General features: G+C 44.3%; 1 protein-coding gene across 1 annotated transcript in view; it reads left to right on the top strand.

Annotated features, from left to right (window-relative positions):
* TMEM205 (transmembrane protein 205) overlaps positions 1-23022 on the top strand; it is a 133966-nt gene that overhangs the window by 145 nt on the left and 110799 nt on the right. Inside the window, exon 2 of the mRNA XM_085600535.1 lies at positions 8852-8888. The gene's annotated coding sequence lies outside the window, so the exon portion shown is untranslated. The remainder of the gene's footprint in view (positions 1-8851; positions 8889-23022) is intronic.

Here is a 23022-nt window from a genome sequence, read left to right as displayed (position 1 = left end):
GGGGGGGGGGGGGGGGGGGGGGGTGCGAGAGTGGGTTGCGGTAGCTTAATTTTGTATTTCATTCTAATTTATATTCTTGAAGCATATAGTCCCACAAGCTAGTCCGGTGCTAATTATATATTTACTTTTGAGAACGAACCGCATATGCAATTTCTTGTTTTTACTTGTGTTATAGAGACGGACAATTCTTCTTTTGAGTGACGTCACTGTTTGCTCTTTGTCACACATGAATCTATTAGTCGTTGTTTTTGTTTCTACACCCATTTACCAGGCCTGTTCTCGTTGTTCAAAGGTTTGTTACAGTAATAAAACCTTGGATTTTGCAAACCTCTTGTATCACAAGGCATCATGTGGTCACCCAATGGATAGACTTATTCATAGTGTGCACTAGGAGTAGCAGGAAACCTTAACATGGAAGTCGTTTCCATACATGCCAACATTTGACAATTCTTTAAGAAGGATAATTGCAGATTCTCGTAGCCAGTTGTAAAGGAGAGTACTGATTTTATTAAAGACAAGGAGGTGAGTATTATGCACATGGACGTCGTTTAGGGGTGCCCCATGTCACCCCTGGCACTGATTTTCTGACCCTTGGCCTCAGAGGTAGCAAAATCAGTGCCAAGAACACAGGTGTGGCTCTGCGTTCTTTATTTTCTGCCTATATTTCATTATACTAATTGTGAATACTATTATTTTCCCTATTAGTGCAATAAAAATGGAGTACACTTTGCAGAAACAGGAACATTGGTGGTAGGTGTGGTAAGTCAAAGTGGTTTTAAATGTATTTTGTGTGAGTGCTTGTGGGTGAGAATGGGCTTATGTTAGAGAGAGCTCTTGTACGTGTGAGCATGTGTGTCTCTATGTGCGAAGATGTGTATGTGATGAGTGACATTCTGTGAGAATCAGTGACTGATGGTGAGAGATATTGTGTGAGTGCATATTAGTAAATATGTGTGAGTGAGAAGGATTGAGTGAGATTAAGAGTGAATGCAAGTGAGTAAGTGAGAATGAATAAGAATGAGTGTAAGGTAGTGTAAGAGATTGTGAGAATGAATGAGTGAAAGAGTGTGAGTGAGTGAGTGCGGGCGACAATGTGATGTGATGCTTGCAAGTTTGTCGTGGACTCTGGCATAGTGAAGGTAAATATTGTCTGATAGAGACACCCAGGGCATAATACTGCCACTTGTGGCAATTCTTAGCATGACAGACACCTGTCACAAAATACTGGCACACTGGGGCTAATTCTTGGCATAAAGGACACCATTGGTAAATACTGGTATACCAGGGGTAATTCCTGGCATATTGGGCACTGGTGTAAACATTCTGACATACTTGAGGAAATTCTTGGCATTTGGGCACCAGTGGCAAATTGCTGGCACTAGCACAATGGAGATAATTCTTGGCATAAAGGTGGATAACCTGGCATACGGAATGATGACAACCATGACAAAATGCTGGCTCAGACATTCTGAGGTCGTTTTTGACATCAGGGTCACCATTGGTACATGGGTAGCATAAAATGTAAAATTCTGACACAGGCATATTTTATGCCATTTTTGATAAAATAGGCCTCCCATGGAATATTTGGGCACCCCATGACAAAATGCTGGCCCTGGTACAACTGAGGTATTTTTACACATATGGGATCACCCATAGCACATTTTCAAAAATAAATGGAGCCAACTCCTTGGGAACGTTAGGTTTCTTTGGCTTGGCTCAGCATGAAAGATTTTGAATATTTATTGAGTGCCCTTTCATTGTATGTAAAAACAACAGTTGATGGACAGAATGCAGAACAATGTCATACATTCACCCCAGTACAGAGATCTGGGCCTAAATCCATCATTTTTTTGCTCACCATGCCGTTCCAGTTTGAACCCAGTCATATGCAAATCAGTCTTGACCCTGTGCCTCATGGGAACAGTCCAGCCCGAACTGCCAAGCCAGGTCCTCCCTGGACTGGAAACAAGCATCCCAGGACCGGTGGGTCCAGTGTTCTCCATGCCACTGGAATCAAGCTATCCTGGCTGAAGAGGGGCGAAACCCCGAAACCGGTCCTAGGATGCTTCTTTCCAGTCCAGGGAGGACCTGGCTTGGCAGTTCGGGCTGGACTGTTCCCATGAGGCACAGGGTCAAGACTGATTTGCATATGGCTGGGTTCAAACTGGAACGGCATGGTGAGCAAAAAAACGATGGATTTAGGCCCAGATCTCTGTACTGGGGTGAATGTATGACATTGTTCTGCATTCTGTCCATCAACTGTGGTTTTTGCAATGTCACCCCGAGTGGGAAGGGTATGCCCAGACGTGGGTCCCGTGCTCTCCATGCCACTGGAATCAAGCTATCCTGGCTGAAGAGGGGTGAAACCCAGAAACCGGTCCTAGGATGCTTGTTTTCAGTCCAGGGAGGACCTGGCTTGGCAGTTCGGGCTGGACTGTTCCCATGAGGCAAAGGGTCAAGACTGATTTGCATATGGCTGGGTTCAAACTGGAACGGCCTGGTGAGCAAAAAACGATGGTTTTCGGCCCAGATCTCTGTACTGGGGCGAATGTATGACATTGTTCTGCATTCTGTCCATCAACTGTTGTTTTTGCACTTTCATTGTATGTGGCATTTTAAAAAAGTTATGTGAAAATTGTCATATAAAATGCACTATTTCAGGGGCATGTCCAAGATGGTGACCAAGTAAGTTGCATCTCTCGGAGCTCCACTGGATTTACAGGCCCCGAGCTGCAGCAGCCGCAAAGGAGTATTCTTGATGCCGCATCCATCCCGATCCACCTGTGGGACATACGTGCCTCTCTCCTGGAAGTTTTACGACGTGCGGAGGAGAGTGAGCCATCCCCGTTTGTAGCTTTGAGGCACCCCGGAGCAACGAGAGGGTCATGCCTGAGAGGGATCGGCGGTCGGGAGCTGGGCAATGGAGTGCTGCCCCTGGCCAGCCTGTCCGGCGACTTTCACTCCGTGGAGGATGGTGCCTCCGAGCCTCCTATGGGTGAGTGACCAGTATAAGCACCCGGGGAGGGGAGGGGGGATGCGTTGCTGCAGCCTAGGATTCCCGAGATGCGGGCTTGTGGTTGCTGCCTGCTCCAGACCTTGCAGCCTCCCGGACTGATCTGAGCCACCCCCGCTGTGGGCCAGGCCCGTATTGCAGTCGGCACGGCGTTGTCCACTCCTCCCGGCCATTGCCTGCCCCTGGTGTGCGGTTCCCTCGAAGCCATACGCGTGGCTTGCGGGCAACTGAACGGCACATGCGGCAGTACAGTTGAGTTCGCCAGGCCCCGTGGTGCCTTGGAGAGGGACGTGGGTCACTCATGCTGGCGGCCCTGACTGCGAGGCTGCTTTCTGCTCACTTACAGCAGGGGGCGCAAGATGAGGGTCAGTACTTGTGACCTTCTGCGGCCCATCGGTGGTGGGCCGGCCTGTCTCGGTGGTCCCCCCCTTCTCATTTTGGTTTTCTGTTGGTGGCGGCACCTGTGCAGGGGTGCCGGGAAGACCTCCCTTGCTACTTCCTTCTTGGGGCCCTAGCAGCGGCGGGGTGCAACACAGGGCCACCTTAGACGGACGCCCAATAGAGGTTTCTGTGGAGCTGTGAGAGGGTTCTTCACTCTGCAACAGGGTTCGGCAGTCCACAAATTTACATTTAGTGTTTGATGGTGTGCAAGCTGCTCCCTGGGAGTGGTGCTCCCCTTGATGGATATCCTGGAGGCTGCACCGTTGTGGTCGCTGTGAATCTGTCTGCCTGTGGGTTCTTGAGACACTTCTGCAGGGTACTACCCGACTGGTGTTGAGGGTCTCCAACATGATGGTGTGGTGGCTTACACACACTGTGACCGCTTTGAAGTCCAGTCACGTCTTTTCACAGCATGGTGAAAAAAGACCCTTCAGTGAAGGACATATTTGGTAATACTGCTGCTGAGAAAACAAACACAGCACTTGAGATCGAAGCACCAGAGTTATCTGTGGATGACACTCGAGTAGGAGACATGGCCCGAGACGAATCTCCCATCACCAAAGCATTCCTGGAACAACTGATTGGGACTTTGCGAGATGACTTTGCAGGGCTCAATCTCGGATATTGCAACCGAGATTGGAACTGCATGACCAGAACTTGGAACTATGATATCAACTCAAAGACCTTGAGAATAGGTCCAGTCGATCCAATATAAAAATCAAAGGGGCCCCGTCGCAGGTTATTCTGGGCAGCATTGATGAGTTTGTCATTTGTCTTTTCAAGCATGTGGCTCCCTCCCTGCGGGATCAAGAGATCGTTCTAGATCGCACGCATTATGCTGGACGGACAGCCAATTTGCCAGGCCAACCCCAGGACATACTTACTTGCCTTCATTATTACCGGCAGAAAGATGTCATTATGGCAGCTGTCCGGTACCTGAAAATAAACGACTTTGAGGGCCTTAGGCTGGGGCTCTACCATGACTTTTCCCCGCTAACACTACAGCGCCAGAAGGCTCTCAGGCCTCTGAACGATTTCCTCCAGGCCCAGAACATTAGATGTAAATGGGGCCCTCCCTTCCGCCTCCAGTTTGTATGGCAGGAAAAAAAACGTATGATACGCACCCTTGAGGATGCCCAGGCGTTTCCTGACATGCCAGCCCTGCAGTCCGCCGCACACATGGCCACGCCGATGCGGGATTCATTGTCCGTGAGCCCCAACTCACGGCGCTTCATCAGATGGAAGAAGAAAACATTGAGCAAATCATCAGAAGCGGACAGCTGTGAGGAACGTTCCCGACTACTCCAGCAGCTTCAGCGGGGGGGGGGCGGCCCGGTGACCACTGCCAGGTATTGTGCTTCCTCGCATAAGTTTACAAACCCTCCTCGGCCCTATTGGTGGCCGCGGCCACGGACACTCTGGCACCGAACCTCCTCTGCTACAAGACCGCTGCTTCACCAGCAGAGTTCCAGTTGTGATCGCCTACGACATGGACCCTTCTCCTCGATTTCTGTTGTCCTCAGTTTGGGAAAGTTCCTGATATACTGTTTCTCATCTCTATCTTATGTTTTTCTATTTCCCCTCGCTCTTTTTCCTTCCTTTATTCATGAAACCCCTGCACACCTCCCCTAGGAGGCCTGGCGCGTTGCTTCTATGAAGGTGTAGCGTAAAACCCACTACATGGGTCTCAATGGTACTATCTATACTAAGCTTCAATGTTCGGGGCCTTAATGCACCTGCTAAGTGCTTGGCTCTCCTCTCCTTCCATAAGTACACTTAATGTGACATCTGTATGTTGCAGGAAACCCATTTGCTTCAGATTGACTGGCGACGGCTATGCTCTTGCTGGTTCGACCGCCAATATCTCTGATCAAGGGTGTCTGAAAGGGCTAGGATGGCGATTCTCTTCGCTCCCCATTTTCCAGGGCGGGTGGAGCTGGTCTTTGTGGAGATCCCGGGCAGACTCATAGCATTTAATGTTTTTAATACAGGGAACCAGGTACACTGTAGCCACGGTCAACGCACCCAATGAACGTCAGAAAGCTTTCTTTAGGGACTCATTAGACTGACTGCTGACCTCGCCAGACAAGGAACTGGTGGTGAGTGGGGACTTCATTATCACAAAGGAAACACAGAGGGACAGATCTACTTTGAGGGTGGGCCAGGTCGGGGGACTCACACTAGGCACTAGACTATTGGTTGGGAGAATGACTAACAGATATATGAAGGCCTAAGCACCCCACGACTTTGGACTACACTTTCTTCTCGGCTGCCCACCAGACATATGCGCGGTTTGACTATTTCCTCATGTCCCCTTGGTTTGACTCGAGGTACAGTCTTGGTGGACATTGGAGAGGCAGCTCTCTCTGACCACTCCCCAATTGTCCTACTGTTGAACCCCGGTGGAAGTTCATGGACTCCTCCTGGTTGGTGATTTAATGTAAAGCTCCTCACTTATGTCCAAATACGAGCAGACACCCTGACAGCCATAACCACCTTCTTGGAAGCCAATGAAACGCCTGACATCTCTGTTTCCACATTGTGAGAGATGTTGAAAGTCGTGAACAGAGGCCAATTTATTGCCCTGGCCACGGGCTACAATAGGGAGAGGCGGCCTCAACAACACCAGATGGAGTCGCAAGTTATGGAACTAGTGTTCGCTCAGGCCCAGTCTGGTTCGATAGCAGTCTGCCGTCAATTGACAGCTGCATGGAAACAATTGTGGGCATTGGACATGGGGAAGGCGGAATATGCCTTGCTTAGAATACGCCATAAATACTATGCTAGCGCACTGCCTCGGAGCGCAAGCAGTTAATCGGAGGATCCCCGAACTACGGGCCTCGCAAACCTACCTTACAGAGGTGAAAGGGGCAGCGGCACAACAGCGTAGCTGCTGGGGCGGAGAGCTAGGTCTCTGACCAGGAGGTCCGAGGTATATTGTGGAATGGTCTCGCACTCATACGGAGAAACACTGGTGTTTCATAGACCAGGCGATTGCGGCCATCCATATTTAGAAGATACTCTGCCTACCAAATCCTCATAGGCCAGCCGGTGTCTATATCTCACCAGTAGTGAGGACCACAGTTTGGGTTTTAGGACAAGGTACAACTGAAGCACGACCTCTCTACACCAATAGCCCCTCAGACACCACTGATAGGTAACCTGGACTTCCCACCCGCCGCCACGGGGTTCGTCGTTTATGGCCTGGCAGTAGGCCATCTGTAAATGAGTGAAGGACTTGTTTGATGCTGAGGGGCTCATGGACTTCCCTACATTGCAGTTGTACTATATCCTTCCTGACACAGCAAGATGGCAGTACCTGAGAGTTGCACATAGGGTGACTCAACCCTGGATTCGGCCAAACGCTAGTAGGATACTTACACCCTTTGAGAAGTGGCTCCTCACACGCTCCACTGACAAGAAACTCCTGTCCGACCTCTATGACTTTTTGGTTATACCTCAGATACCATAAAATCACTCACAGGGGCCAGATGGGAGGGGGAATGTGGGCGCCCTTTCACAGACAGAGAATGGAATGACATCCTACATCGCTCACGAACCTCGGCTCTTAACACTACTAGTAAAAGAATGCTCCTGAAGATAGCCCACTGTTGGTACCTGACCCCTGCCAGGGTCGCCGCCTGTAACCCCACGGGCGGTGGAAACTGTTGCCATCATTTTGTACATCAGGGTACCCTTACCCATCTCTTATGGCAAGGCCCCAAACTGGGGTCTTTCTGGGAAGGGGTCTTGGAAGCAGTAAACACTATATTTGCAACAGATATTCCCAGGTTTCCTAGCTATAGCCTTTTGGGTCTCCCTAACCTCCTCACCTACCTGTTACGGTCCAATAGAGGCAAAATTATCACTCTAGCATTGGGAGCGGCTAAACAGATTAGTCTTACTAGATGGGGTACAGATGCCATACCTACACACTTGGACTGGCTACATATATTATGGGACTTATTGGGGATGGAGAAGTTGACAGCAGTGGCTACACATCACCTCCTCCTCTTTGATCAGATGTGGCAACCCTGCCTCAAGTACCTGTCTGATGAATTTCGGGAACTGTCTTGCCCCCGATATTTGTGAATATTGCATTTTACCTTAGCAGATGAACCTGATGCACACAGGACCACTTGAGCTCACCCCTGTATGCTTTGACATCATCGCAAGCCCGAATGCCACCTCCTCCCTGATCTAAACCCCTCCTATCTCATCCTTCTCCACCTCTATCCTCCCTTCTCTAACTTTCTGCGATGCATGCGTACACTGCATATCTCTAAAATCACCACCGGCCTCTGGATGTAGGTGGGTAGCTCTGTATCACTTGACCCTTAAATAAAATAGATCTAAATCCTAAAATGCACTATTTCACTCCTTTCTTTTCAAAGTTTTCTCCCCCTTTGAAGAGGACTGGTTTACTTGTTTGGCTCAATGACTACAGTTTAGGGCAAGCATTATGCCCCAGAACGTTCAAAGATCAAGTCAGCACCCTAATATAGGTAGTATCCAAAATAGACATTTGTCAGTGTTATGTTGTTGTTCTAATCATGCAGTTATTATGATGCTTCAGCTATGCCAATTGTTGTGATATTAGGGTCATGTGACATGCCTTCCTGGAAAAAATCAAGGTCCAGGGTCATATGATGTCACTTCTTGTGATGTGATTAAAATCAAAGGGAATGTAATGGAATTTCCACCACCCCTAGTGTTTTGATGAATTGCCCGCCATGATTATGTGTCTTTTTTCTTACTGTTTATCAAAGCATCTTTAAAGCACTACCTTTCCCATCATTCAATTTTTTCTATACAAGAAATAAAAAAGGAACGCTCCCTGATCAGTATAAATAGGGGCATTCCACATTTAGCTTCCTCTTTTCTTGATCTGCCATGCAGCTCAGATTTTTTTTGTAAACCTTAAAAACTGAAATAACAAAACTAAATCCCAGTAATAGCCACATCAAGTTCTACATTTATTTACAGATACCATGTTGAAATGTCTGTCAAAGTGCCAAAAGAACAGTCTTTTCCATGCCTTCTTGATCCTGCCATCTCAGTTTGAGGTTTGATTGGTTGAAAACAGCATGAGGATTACCAAAAAAGATACATCAAACATCACTTTTGGGGAGGATATCTCACAGCAGTAGGAAAATATTCACCTCCTTGTCTTTAATAAAATCAGGACTCTTCTTCACAACTGGCTAGGATAATCTACAATTTTTTTTCAAGGCGGAGGATCAAATTATGCATGGTAAAAGCATATTAATTCTCATTGACGCATGCTGTACAGGTTTACGATTGTAGAAGTGAATTGCAAATTAATAATTAAGTGTAGTGTGTTTAACATGAATGTAAAATAAATTATATTATTTTTGTGTTCCTGGTGTCCTGGAGGATGGAGCTCTCCTCTGCACAGCTGTATCTTTACAAGGTAATTTGTCTGGCTAATGGAGGCTGCATATGTCATTTCAGATGTGCCATTCTTTGCTATTCACTAGTTTTTAGGGTAAACGGTATTGCTCTTAATTCATGCAGGATGTTGGGCTTATTTTCCATGTGATGTACTTTCTGATTTACCATCAGATGTTCTGATGTATCATTTGTTTCACAAAATGTTGACAGTGCAGTTTTTCAGTTTCAAAAGGTATATACCACACTATATTTGGAATGTGAGCCACACTCTTTTGTCTTTTCCTAGAGACCAACTGCACATTAGTCTGTCTTCATCTCAATACTTAGAGATTTTTCAGAATTTATATTTGCCTTTAAAGTATGCAGGCTTCATGTCTGTCTATAAGCCTCTACAATTTTCATTTATTTGCATTTTAAACATATATTAACGGTTAAATATCAAATAACTATTTTTGCCTCCTGTAATGATTCTAAACTTTAAATAAACCTTCATGGTTTGTACAGTGAATCTCTTCCCGTGTGGATTTTCCTTTGTGTATTTTCCTATGTGACTGTTCTTGTTAATAAATGCCTAAGGCCCCCATCCTTTGGGAGTCCCACATGACCCGATCCATCTTATCGGCCCTTTCTTGATAAAAAGCGCTGGTACAATAAAATGTCTTAAAAGTTGCTACCCAGGACCAATATGCATAGTTCAGGATGTCCTCCAACCAACCCTCACCCAAAATGCTTTATAAGCCATAGCTGAATGACACAAAGTGAGCTGTATCCATTTCGGCCAGATCCTCTCTTTTAACCCACCTAATCGACATAGTTGATGTTACTGGAGCAAATGGTGTACACAAAGCTATTAATAACTACAGGGCTGATGTTCTCACATCTTTAGTCACATGGACATACTGCTTAAGACATCTCACCACATACAATTTTTGGCATTAAGGAAAACGTGGAAATTCCACAAAATTAAAAGCGTTTTTAGTACACTTTGAAATGTTAAAATGAACATCCACTGATGAAAGCTGCTTATAAGAAATATCCAAAGGTTTGACATCTGACACCCTCTTAAAGGATACCATGCATAAAAGCAGATAATGACTTAAAAGAAAGACAGTCATTGTCTTTTAGTGACTTTAAAAGACGCAATACCAGATTTACACCCAGCATACTTCAATACCTTGGCTTATAGGGATTCATTATTCATAGACCTTTCATTAACCTACATACCAAAGGATTCTCCCCCACTGGCTTACCGTCCAATTTCTCATGCTCCGACAATATGGCTGACCTAAGATGACGGCTAAGGATGCCAATAAATTCAAAACCCCTGTGACAACTGTGGAAACAGGATCTTCACCCTGTACCACACACAACTACTCCATAACTCTGAGGCTGACGTGTACGCTTTGACTATGCCCTTGTCCCAGGAGGCACCAATATACCCTGAAGGTGCCCCCAAAAGCCCTGGCACATCTGTGAATACTCTGAATGGTTCCAAACCACCATGCCTAACCTGCAGTGAATGACAAGACCATGATTCTGCCTATAATGGCTCCTCAATATTAGTGTGGATACTGGAAGCAGGATTCCAATAACATGGGGAACCAAGTCTACCACCTCCATAGTGCGGTGGTCACTATCACCTTCGCTGATTGCCTGTGTATCTGGGTCAGACATCCGGAAATGATCACAAAAGGTGGGAAAACATAGTGCATCCCTCCTGACCTCTCAGAAAAATTCTGGAGAAAAGCATTTGTTGACAAAGCCTCCAGCTCTGGTCTCCAGCTTAAAAACTTCTTCAACTGTGTTGTAAGTCTGGAGGCAAAGAGATTTATATCGGATGGCTCCCAAACTTTGTGCAACTCCCTGAAAACCTGTACATCCAAAATGCACTCACTGCTGTTGTAAAGAATCTGTATCAATACGCCTCCTTGTTGGATGTTCCTGGAATAACCTCAGCATTTAGAGGAATTCCCAGTTGGAAATAAAACTCGCATAGAGCCCTGAACATTTCTGCTAGCAATTTAGACCGTGTCCATCTTAGAGTGTTAATGTACCTGATCGCAGTCAAATTGTCCATACAAAGGAGCACTGCACATTTTATTCTGCCTCTTACTAGGCTCTGAATTGCACACACATTAGCCTGCAAGAAGCTCTTAAGACTCTGTGCATTAACAACTCCTGGACCATCTTCCTCCATTTCAGCAGGTTCCACAACTTGCTCCCTATCCCCAGATATTTGCATTGATTTTAACTCTAGATCGGGGTATGTATGGAAGATAGCTTGCCCGTTATATGCTTCTATTTTTTTTCCAACAGATTCTATTAGCTTTTTGGTATTTTGAACATTGCAAGTTACAATTGTTGTAATTTCTGATGATGTCTGTACAGCATAGTTACATGTAAGTTGCATTGTAATACAAGGGTGGTTGTTTCTACTCAGGTAAAGCTCAATAAATGCATTCAAACATGTGTCACAGTACACTGCAATGGCAATTATAGCACACAGAAACCTGACAATGATATTTTTTATCACACATGTAGAAGTAAGGCCTTTAAAGTCGCAATTGTTATGAAAACATAGATAAAGTACAAAGTGTAGCAAAGTGCAATGCTTTGAAAAAACTGCCCTCGCCCACAACAAATTGTGGCATGCTTCATCATAGGGCTGCTACGACACCTCTGCGCAGACCAATGCTAGAGGTGGAGCAATAGGGTGGGGAAGACAATACAAATACACAACAAAGGAAAAGGATCCAAAAAGTAGTAAGTGCGGATCATACGTCTAAAACTAAGGGATATCCTCATAATAGTTTTTTTCCTGGATTCCCTTGTTAGGGTTAAAAGGTATATCCCTACCAAAGGATGATGGTGAAGTGAGTGTATTAGACACCCATCACCCCTCCGTATGAGGAAATCATGCCTTTAATGGTAACATGCAGAGACCCTCGTGCTAAACGCTTATGTACTAATATAAAAAAACTCAGTGCATCTTACTGAGTTTCATTTAGTGTATCACTAGAACTGGCACAAGGGGAGAGGGCGACACTCTCTCACACACTAGTTGGGAGAATAGTCATTATAACTCCTCGATTAGATAGAGGCAATACACACTGTTGCACGTTTAGAAGAGAATTAACAAAAATAGAAAATTTGGGCATGAAGCCAATACCAAAACCGCAGCCAGCCAAAGTCTATATATTTCAGTCTAAAGGGAACAAAGTTCATTATATTTTTCGCAGACTTCGTGTGTCTTTCCTATACGTCCGGTACACTGTTCTACGGTAATTCCGGGTACATATACTGTTGGATTTTAGGTAAGGAATAGATCCAAATATGGCTCTTTTCCGCTTAGCATGCCTATACCTGCTGAATACTTAGAATGGATCTGAGACACACTCTCCTTGGGGACCTAAGACTCTCTCTCCTAACTTATTATCCATCTTCCACACTTGTTTCATCTTTGTACTTGACAACGTTCACAGTAGCACGACAATGGTGTTTTTCTTGTCTTTGGGGATCTACTACGCACAATATAACTACGTCACGGGATGTCTTTCTCGCACGTATGGCACTTTTGGGGGGAGTGATTAGCTACTTTGGACCTTTTCCAAGAGGGCATTGCATCAATTCTATATTTTTAACTGTATTTTCTATTGTATATTGAAAGATTTTAATTGCATTTAAATTATTCGCAGCCTTGAAAAAGTCCTGCTGGACGAAACACGTGTCGGTTGCCAATGTGTTTTTTTGTATTTGGACTTTTGAAAACCAGAAGAAAATAAAAGAATAAGAAATATCTGATGGACTCACTCTGACTACTATCTATGATACTACCTATTCTACGATGTTTTGGGACTGACTGTGTGCCTCGGCATTTGTGTATGGCGTTTATGAACTCGACAGGGAATTATTTCCCATAGAGTTTGTTTTTGTCTCTCTGAGGGTGGAGGGAGACTCTTTAGCTTGGAGAGCACCACATTATACTTTACAGGAGTGTTAATATCTGCCAGACTTCTTACTGGGATGTGCATTCGCAATTAAGCATTGCCACCTTTGTGCTACTGTGAAATGACTATCTTTTGTCCAGATGTTAAGTTACACTGCAAAAAGTCTGGTTGATCAGATACACATTGTTTGCAATGGATTTTGTGTCCATTCCAGGAAATCTGTAAGCAAGGACAAAAGATGGAAGTTGGTGTTGCAGGGATTCTGCTTATGCACAGAACTATGCACAGGAAACCAGGACCTCAGTGAATTGTGGTGTACCAAAAACTCACCTCAGAACCCAGAACCCCTTATCCGACCAGCATCAGTGTCCCATTCGTTATCCGAGTTTTATTTCGGCGGTCCCAGTGTATAGACAACCCAGAACAAGCGACTTAGCGTATTCTCAGGAATGGTGGGAATCAGAAATACCTGTTTGTAATTATTCTCATTTCAGTCCACAACAAGAGTAAACAGAGACATGGTAAAGTTTAAAGAGTTTATTTTATAAACCTTGTGTCCTAAGATGCAGTACTTTGGCTAACATAAGCAGACAAATGATTAAGATCAAAACCATCAGCATAGTTACTATACCATAGAAAATGAAAGGAGAAATCATAATAAAATGACAGTGGATTACAGCCACCTTCCTTTCGCTAGTAAACTAATAATATTATTATTATTAGACTAATAGAAGGTCTCTAGGCTTGAATGGGGAACCCCATACCGTAAAGATCAGCTTAGTGGAATCCCATCACAGGATCAGGTATACTCTGCTCCTGGGAAAGCTCTTCTTCCGAATGTGTATAAAGCATGCAGCCTGCAATATTAAAAGCACTCGACTTTCAGATATTTGCAGCTGCGTGCGTGTTATGGCTAAATAGTGGGCCGATCAACCTGAACCCAACAACATGCACCGTCTAGCGACCCAGACTGTTTCTTTACACAATGTTCAGACCAAGGTCGCAGCTCACTGTTTGGGATGTGAACAACAGACAGTTCTCATGTGAAGCAAAGGCGAGCAAGCATTTCTCGAATAATAACATGTAACTGCAGTGTCGTGTGCAAAAGCAGCAAAAGTGGCAAGATGGCTTTCTAACATCTAACGCGGTTGTGCAAACCTAGCAATGTACGTATATAAATAGCAGTCCTCACTACACCCCTCCTTGATCGGACCACTAACCAGTAGGGGCGCATATTTAAGAACGCAGAGTTCAAGTTCGATAGAACGGAACTAAGGGCACAAATTGTGAATCCATATAAGGTAAGTGAAAAGTGCGAAGAAAAAAAGAGAAAAAAACAAACCATTTAAAGGGTAATAAAAATATCATCGATGGATTTTAAACTAGAAGAGGAAAAAAAAAAGGGCATCCCACAGGAATTTCGGATGACTTCCAAGTTAATCCATCAAGGTATAAGCACAATAATTTGCAACGGCTTCCAAGAGGAAATCATTGGAACGTTCTGCAAAAGTATCTGCCATCCAATTCAGCAAGGCAAATGAACACACATGTTCCTCGACAACCGGAGCCTCCAGTACCATCGGAGGACAACTGGCGTGTTCTTCAAGATAACTTCTTGCCAAGAATTCAGCTGCGGCCGTTCCGATGTCCCAATTCCCTAGGACTCCATGTGCTGCTCCACAGGCCATAATCCTGACACCAGAACAGTCCAACTCATGAGCCACTAAGGGGCTCATTAACCGATCATAATCCGGGGCGGGAGACACCGAGTTCGACAAGCACAAATCCAGAGCCCATTGGAACGGACACTCTAGGCAATGAAAGACAGGCTGTACGCAAGTAAAGTAGGGAAACCGGAAGGACAACCCATAGGCTATGCTCAAGGTTGCCAGTGGTAATGTTCCATAGTACTCAAGCATCCGGTTACGAAGATGGAGTAGCCGGGACAAGCTGTCCTGTGACGCAAGTTGTGCATCCATAGCGTAGTACGCAGATCAACAAAAGCACCCCAGCTACAAGGGCGAGAATCAACGGGAGACCTCCGAAGACGCTGGAAGAAAATAGAATGAAAAAATGCCGGGATCACACCAAAAATAGTTTGAAAGGAGGTCACGAGGCCGGAGCCCACAATTTTGAAAATGTGCCAGGCCACTTGTTGACGAGGCATTAAAGATAGTCTGAATTAGGGCCCCAAAATGAAGTGGGAGATCAGTATTCAAAAGCGCTTGCACCTCGGTGCGCGTGTTTGCTACGTGAAGGACAAATGTTTCCCAGGATGAAGCCAACGCGACTTCTTTTTGAGACAATAGAGCCCTTATTCTGCTCATCTTGTTGAACTCTGCTTTCAAGGTTGGAATGGAAGACCAGATGGATACATCAAGCCATCCATGCGGGGGTGGGAAAAGGACGTTATTACAGCAGACTACTCTCTGTGATACAGTCACTATGTAGGGAATTCCCACTAACAGCCCACAGCAAGCTTCATTATTTAATAGCAAATAACTACCGTTAGCCAGCAGCGTAAAAGACAGTGTTATAACTGGCACCGGGATCCCTTTCAGGACGCAAGCTAAATTAGGAGCGTGCACATTACATGCACCATGCAATTGAATGTGCCGACACACCACAGAGTGATCCGGAGTGGAAGTGCACTCTTCACCTTTTAAGTAAACCTCTTTTCCGTCCCTCACGCATCTATACGTGAATGGGAGTGACCAAACTTCGTGCAGGAAGGCAGTACCCAGTATTTCATATCTGCCTAGGGCATAATGTTTCATGCACAAACTGAACTTAAACAGGGGGAACGGTAATGTGATTAACCAGTGGATAAGCCACACAGCGGAGTTTAATTCGGCAACAGAGAAAGGTAAAGGTTCTAACTTTTCAATGTGCAGCAATGAGTATGTTGCATCTTTCATGGACATGAACTCTTGTTTTGCAGTTAAATTAAAAGGAAGGAACAAAGATGAAGTATTCATGTAATCCCAGCCTTTAGCGTTTGCAATGTCCATGCAAACTGCATAATAGAACGCAATTGATTTTGACCATGATACAAAACAGACAAATCATCCTGCACAATGTCAACCACAGATGAAACAATATTATCTAACGTATAAATTCTGGAAGACAGGGTGTTAATGCTATTATCTATAACAGCCAATACTTTCTCCATATTGGCTTGATCAATAGCTCGTAATCTGGATGCAGCTTCAATCTGTGATAGCTTCCAAACTTCGTTGTAAACAGCATATACCCATCTTTTGGACCTGGCAACGGCAGGACCTTTAAAAAAATCATTCAAATCTATTTTGTCGTTCAATTGTGATAAATGAAGTTTAACAGATGCTAAGGTGGAATGTTGCAGCCAAGATTGGCATAACTTCCCTACTGAGTAGGTAGTTACAGTGTGAGAGGATTCAAAACGGGGGTCTACACGAACTTGTGTATACCCCGGAGTCAAATCCTGAAACCGATGTTGACAGGAATCTGAGCTCGTTTGCCATATTAACCACCCTTCCGGATTTAATTTGGAAATATTGAAGGATGTGTTGGAAATGTATGACTGCAACGTAGCAAGGGACAGATCCGTATGATTATCCCAATTAGGATAAGCACCCAGACCCAGAGTGGAGGGAGAATTCAATTTTTTAGAAGTAGCCAATCCAAAACAGGTGGTCTGAAAAATTGACGAATTCAAAAATAACATGTGATTCGGGATGAGGCAGGCAGGATGCAAAGCGTCTGTTCCCTGTACCTGCCACGGTTTAGAACCCCAAACCGATTTTAGATCGATTGTAGCTTTCCACAGATCCTAACCTCCGATTGCCAACTCGTCTATAAAGGTCTTGGAATACAACAATTTAGTGTGTATCAGTCTAACTTTCGAGGCAGACTCAGCCGCCACTTTAAAATAAAAGGAGGTCGGATTCGACACACTGAAATCAGAAAAATATGTGAATTTGTGCACTAACGTGGTGGAGCTGCCCAGCCTAGGTGCTGGACAGTGTTCCCATTGGGTATAATTTACAAAATTTCTAAACGTATTTGCTTTGTGTAGGAAATGATTGCCATAATGTTGATAGCAAAAATGCTCATCATAATTAGCAGTATTTAATAAAAATCCTCAGCATCAAACGCAGCATAATATTTCAAATCAGAAAACAGTGCTTCTATGGCTTGAACATCCCAATCATCCGAGCGGATGTTTTGCTTAACTACATCACCCATAGAAACACGAAATACATTTGGCACATTGATTACTTCAGTGGGACCATGAATTTGAAATTTAACAGCATCCCAAGCGATCCCATCCTGTACGGGCCAGGCAGTAATGTTCACAAAAGTCTGGTCCCTTTTCATGATATGTGATGAGGAGTGGGGAGCCAAAGTTCCATCAATTAGTCTAATTGTAGATCTTTCTTTCAGGTAGTGTCCATTTATAAGTCTAAAAAACACTACCACAAATCCAATGGACATAAACAGAAAAATACATATGAGCACCAGCCAAATGTAAGTCCAAGGGGGAATTAAAAAATGTCTTTTAAACCAGGCAACAAAAATTGAAACTTTTGATGGGGCAATGGAAGTCATTGAATTAGTGTCAAAGGAGTAGCGCGACTGGTTAACTGTGGTGGATTGTAAAACAGGCAACGGGACATCCGCAGGATAAGCATACTCAATATCTTCAGGTAGACCACCAGCTGTCGGTGGCAACAAAGGACCAGTAACTGTATGCATCTCGATGGCAACATCAGGCAAGGTGGTAGAAGCCGGGGCCAAAACAGAATTTCTCAGCATCGCAGGGCAAGAACCGCTGGAGTCATACTAAGAAGAATCGGCCACTCGCTGTAGCTTGACATTGTCAATAGAGATGTACCTGTTATCCTTGCGACCAGGAAGTGGAGGTAAAATGACTGTACGTGTACCCTGTACTCCAAGCACCGGAACTGGTGCACGATAAGAGGGGCCAAACTCCTTGTTCTCCACCTTTTCATGGACCAGATCACCAACTCGAGGTAGCCAGCTGACTACCGGAATCTGAAGCGCAGCATCAGATGTGGAGCGCACGTGTTCCTTCGCTAGACTGTCTCTGGCTTCTTGTAGATTCTGCAATACATCACAGTGTTCATCTACGTCAAAGGGTGCGGCTGACGCCGCCATGTCTAGACCATCAAGGTCCGGGATAAAACATTCGTATGCCAAAGAGCATCAGGTATGGGGTCCGCCCACCCAGAGACCTTCTAGGGAGATTATTAAGTGCACGTTGTAGGTTATACAAGTGGGCTAGCCAGTTCCGGCCAGTACCTAAAACCCTAGCTGTCAAAGATTGCTTTAAGTCACGGTTCATTCGCTCCACCACACTATTACCCTCAGGTCGGTAGGGAGACGAAAATTTGACTTGGACCCCCAAATTTCTCATGGCTTCTTTGTACGCCTTAGAGGCGAACGCAGGGCCCTGATCAGAATGAAAGGTACCACATGCAAAACTTCCAACAAAGACACGCAAATCCCTGATGACAGTACGGGCATCAGCACTCCTTTGTGGCCATTCCCACAGAAAACGTGTGCACGAATCCACTGCAACCAAGATGTACTTGTACGCAGTATCAGAGGTGAATGGACCGCAATGATCTAAATAAACACACCCTAGTGGTTTATTAGATATGTACAACTGAGTCTGAGGTGGGCGCGCCGCAGTTGAAGGTTTTATCTGCTGGCAAATGTCACAATTAAGAACATAAGCGCAAGCTTGTTTATATAAACCGCACCACCAGTAACGTTGTTGTAACGGAGATAAAGTAGCTGCAACGCCGGCATGGGCAGACGCCATGCCCTCGTGAGCCGCTAATATCAAAGATGGTCTGCAGTCCGCGTTGGGAATCAATCTGTCACCAACGTCGTTAATCCTCACTAACGGGACGTTATCAGGACTTAAGCGATAATGGTAACGAGAAGGGAAACCTCTCGGGTAATTTGTTCCCTTCTCTGTAGCAGCAATAGCTGCCAAGATGTCATCATTGATCTTACTTTGTGATCTTGTAACTGCTGCTACTAAGTATGTCGCCACTGCTGTTTTTGCTGCCTCGTCAGCTAGGCTGTTGCCGACAGTATGGACACCAACTCGTTGGTGACCAAGAGTGTGAATGATCCTAGAGTGTTTTTTTCTGAAGAATCTGGGTCGGTGCTGACCGCGGAAGATAATATCGACCTTAATGGCTCTGGTGACAGAATTTTACCCCTAAAGGCAGTTTATGGCGAAGGAATTAGTCAGATAACTTCTGAGGTGGTCCAAGTAGACGAGAGTGAAATAGCTCCTACTGGTACAACGGGTAACGTGACCGTCACGGTTCCTGTAAATAGTGAGGTTGGTGATTTTCAACTCCGTTCATTGAATCCGGTGAATTTTGAGCCACAAGAGAGGGGGCGGGGGGGGGGGGGTAACCTCATCAACAAATAAAATCAGGACTTTGTCGTGGAATATTGCCGGCCTGCGAACTAAAAGAGGCGATACAAACTGGAAGGCTTTCCTTTCTACCCACCATATAATTGCCCTTCAAGAGACGTGGGAAGCTAAAGATCCCTATTATTTGGATGGGTATCAGTCCTTTAATAAAAACGCTGTACCCTCCTCTATGGGGAGATCTCGGGGGGGTCTTTCATTATTATTTAGCCTCAAGTTACTGTATAGTACAGTACTATTAGAAACCAGTTCTCCAAATATACTGGCGGTTAAACTTGAAGGTGCTAATCTCCCGTCATTATTAGTGGTGAATTTTTATAACTCATTTACTAGGTCTGATGAAATGGAGCACCTAAAAGCACTGATTACATTCTTGGAAGAGTTTGATGCAAGTAATGTTACACCTTATTCTTTTTTACTTTTTGGCGATTTTAATATTCATGTATGTCATCTTAATTGTTTTGAAAATATTAATTATGACCATTGCCCTCAAGAGGTAACTCACTTTGAACACTCTAAGGGTGGGATGTACCTAGAGTGTATTGTATCTGCCCTTCATTTATTTGCTCCTGTACAAGATTCCTTATCTCCTGTCCCTACATTTACTGGACAGGGCCATTTTAGTACGATTGATTATATTTTAGTTTCTTGTCTTTTGAAGGACCTTATAGGTTCTTTTTGTGTCACTCAAAATGCCTTAAGTGATCATAATCCTCTCACTATGGAAATTAATATTAAGGCTGTGACTAGGATAAACCCTCTGCCTATGATTGCTAACTCAAACTTAGTTTCTATAAATCAGGGAAGACGTTTGAGATGGGACGTCATCACCCCGGCCGATTTCCTCGAGAATTTGTACAATAGTAATTTCGTGGATTTAAGTATATGTTTGTCAATAGAGTCACAACCAGTGGAAATCCTTAGCGCTTTCGAGAGAATAACAAAACAGGTAGTGGGCAACTTAACCCACCACGGGAGACCAAGGCCTAAGAAATTTAAAAACTGGTTTGATCATGCATGCTCGAGTGCGCATTCTGTACTTTTGTCGGCATTAAAAGAAAGTGGGAAAGTTGCAAGTAAGATTGTGGAGGCAAGAAGGTCTTACAAAAAAGTAATAAAGGCAAGGAAAATTCAATTAAAGTATATGGCTTGGGAGGAATTGTCAGAAGCAAGTGTTTTAAAAAATAGCACACAATTTTGGAAAGTGATTAATAGCCCACTTTTTAATGAGCTGGAGAACACTAACAAAGACTGTCTTATTCCACCAGATAAATGGGTGGCTCACTTTAGTGATCTCTATTCTGAGATTCTTCAACTTAACCCAGTAAACTACGAGGATATTAACCAGGCTTCGAAAATTCATTTTAAAGAAGATGAAGTCCAGGAGGCCATTGAGTCAATGGCAAAAGGTAAAGCACCAGGTCCGGATGGTGTCCCCGCGGACCTTTATAGGGCAGATTCAAGGTATTGGGCGAAGCTTTTAACTTCTGTTTTTAATGCAGTATCTAAGGCGGGTGCTCCTAGTTCATGGGGCAAAGCAGTCATAGTACCATTATTCAAAAAAGGCTCAAGAGAGGATCCGGCATGCTATCGGCCTATCTCTCTCTTGGATTCTGCCATGAAGATAATGGGTAAAGTAGTTCTCGCTAGATTAACAAATTGGCTGGAGGATAAATCTATAATTTCTGACCTACAATATGGGTTCAGACAAGGAAAGGGCACTGTGGGTCAATGCCTCAATTTACATTTTCTCATTGGGAAGTACACGGTCGCTAAGCAGGGGGACTTACATCTAGCTTTTATGGATTTGTCTACTGCTTTCGACCTTGTAAATCGCCAAAAACTATGGGCCTCCCTAGTGGCACTGGGGCTTGACCCGGTGTTGATATCCTTCTTGGCGCTTATTCACGAGGACACCACTGCAGTCGTCCGCTACAATGATGACGGGAGTCTGTCAGAAGCTTGGCAGGTGAAGCGAGGGGTAAGACAGGGGTGCATTCTTGCTCCCCTGCTTTTCTCGCTTTACATTAATAATCTGGGTGATGCTTTAATTTCGACCAGCAAGGATATCCCCAGAGCCGGCATAAAATTGATCCCCGCATTATTGTATGCGGACGACACGGTTCTGCTGGCAAGAACCGCGAGAGGCCTACAAGCCCTTTTAAACGGATTTAATGATTTTATGGTATCTTTAGATTTACTAATAAATTTTAAAAATCACACTCCATGTCAATTGGTTGTGGGGGGGCGAAAAGGGCTAAATTCTACTGCAATGTGCAGGAGCTTACAAAAGTGCAGACCTTCCCATATTTGGGGATTGTCTTTGATGACAGGAGAACATGGGTCATGCAATGCGCCCAGAAAAAGAATATTCTTGCTAGAGCAACAGGAGCCCTGTTGGGCTTTGCAAAACGTTTGGGCTGTAAACCCCTGCCCGCTCTTATGAAGATATATAGCGCCAAGTGTGTTCCTATGGCCCTATATGGTAGCGAGGTATGGGGTTATAAGGCTTCGACAGAGATCCAATCAGTAGAAAATGCCTTTTCCCGGAAATTGCTGTCACTCCCCACATCTGCTCCTATTTTTAATATTCATGAAGATTTGGGGGTAGGTTACCTTACTGATCAAATTTCTGTGGCCCCATTATTAGGCTGGCTGAGAGTTTGGGCACAGCATCCTCCGAACCTAAATCAACTCATTATTCAAGACTGTTTGTCTCTTGATAAAGCCATGTGTATTCCTTGGTTGCGTTATATCAAAACTAATTTGAAGTCACTCGGCTACCTCGATCTATTTGATAAACCAAGCACGCTGAGTAAAACAGAAATAAAAGCCTTCAAGACTCAGTTTGTGAGTAGAGCAATGTTGCTGAGGGAAGGAGGGGAACTGGGTAAGCCGACAGTCAGGAGATTTGTCATGCTAAGTATAGGCAGAGAGATTCAGCCATACCTGACCTATTTAAGCAAACCATTCCATCTGTTTTTGTTAATAAGGTTCAAGCATGGCATGCTTCCCTGGCTTTTAGCTTACCCTAAAGGTTTTTTCAAAGAGGGAAGCCTGGGGCCCTGTCCCTGTGATAACACCTCAGAACAAAACACGCTGCATATGGTTTTCTTTTGCAAATTTTACACTTTGCAGCGTAAGAAATTTATCTGCCCTATTTTGAAGAACCGTAATTTTGAGCAAGTGAGGCCCGCATTGGTTTATCTGCAAATGCTAGGGTCATCATTGGTATGTTTCGGGGTAGCCAGCTATATCACAGGGACCATCAGGTGTAGAAATAGGGTGCAGTCCTCTGGGAACCTCCCTCATTTTTAGTTTTGTTTGATAGTTGGAGAACGTGGATTAATGAATTAGTTTTGGTTTTATGGGATATGTAAAAATTGTAGAATTATTTGGACGACATACTTTTTATTGTGATTATGTGCCAATTATATTGTATTATTTACTATTTATGAAACATCGTTAATTGTGTTTATTTGGTATTGTATTAATGGATTTTTCAGATTACTGTAATTGTAACTATTTGCAACATGATATACTGTCGTATGCTTTGATGGTTTTAAAATGTTTAACCGAATAAAGCTATTCTTGACTTGACTTGTGAATAACATTCACGAGAGGCAGATGTTCTTTAAGTTCTGCCACTCGAACCCCAAAGCGTTTTATGCTTAATTGTGCCACCTTTGGAATCACGATAATCATTTTGAGACCAAAAATGTAGATTGGCGTTGTAAGATTGAACA

Source organism: Triturus cristatus, chromosome 4_2, assembly GCF_964204655.1.
Source record: "Triturus cristatus chromosome 4_2, aTriCri1.1, whole genome shotgun sequence".
In the NCBI taxonomy this organism is placed as follows: domain Eukaryota; kingdom Metazoa; phylum Chordata; class Amphibia; order Caudata; family Salamandridae; genus Triturus; species Triturus cristatus.
This window is presented reverse-complemented; position numbering and strand designations above follow the sequence as displayed.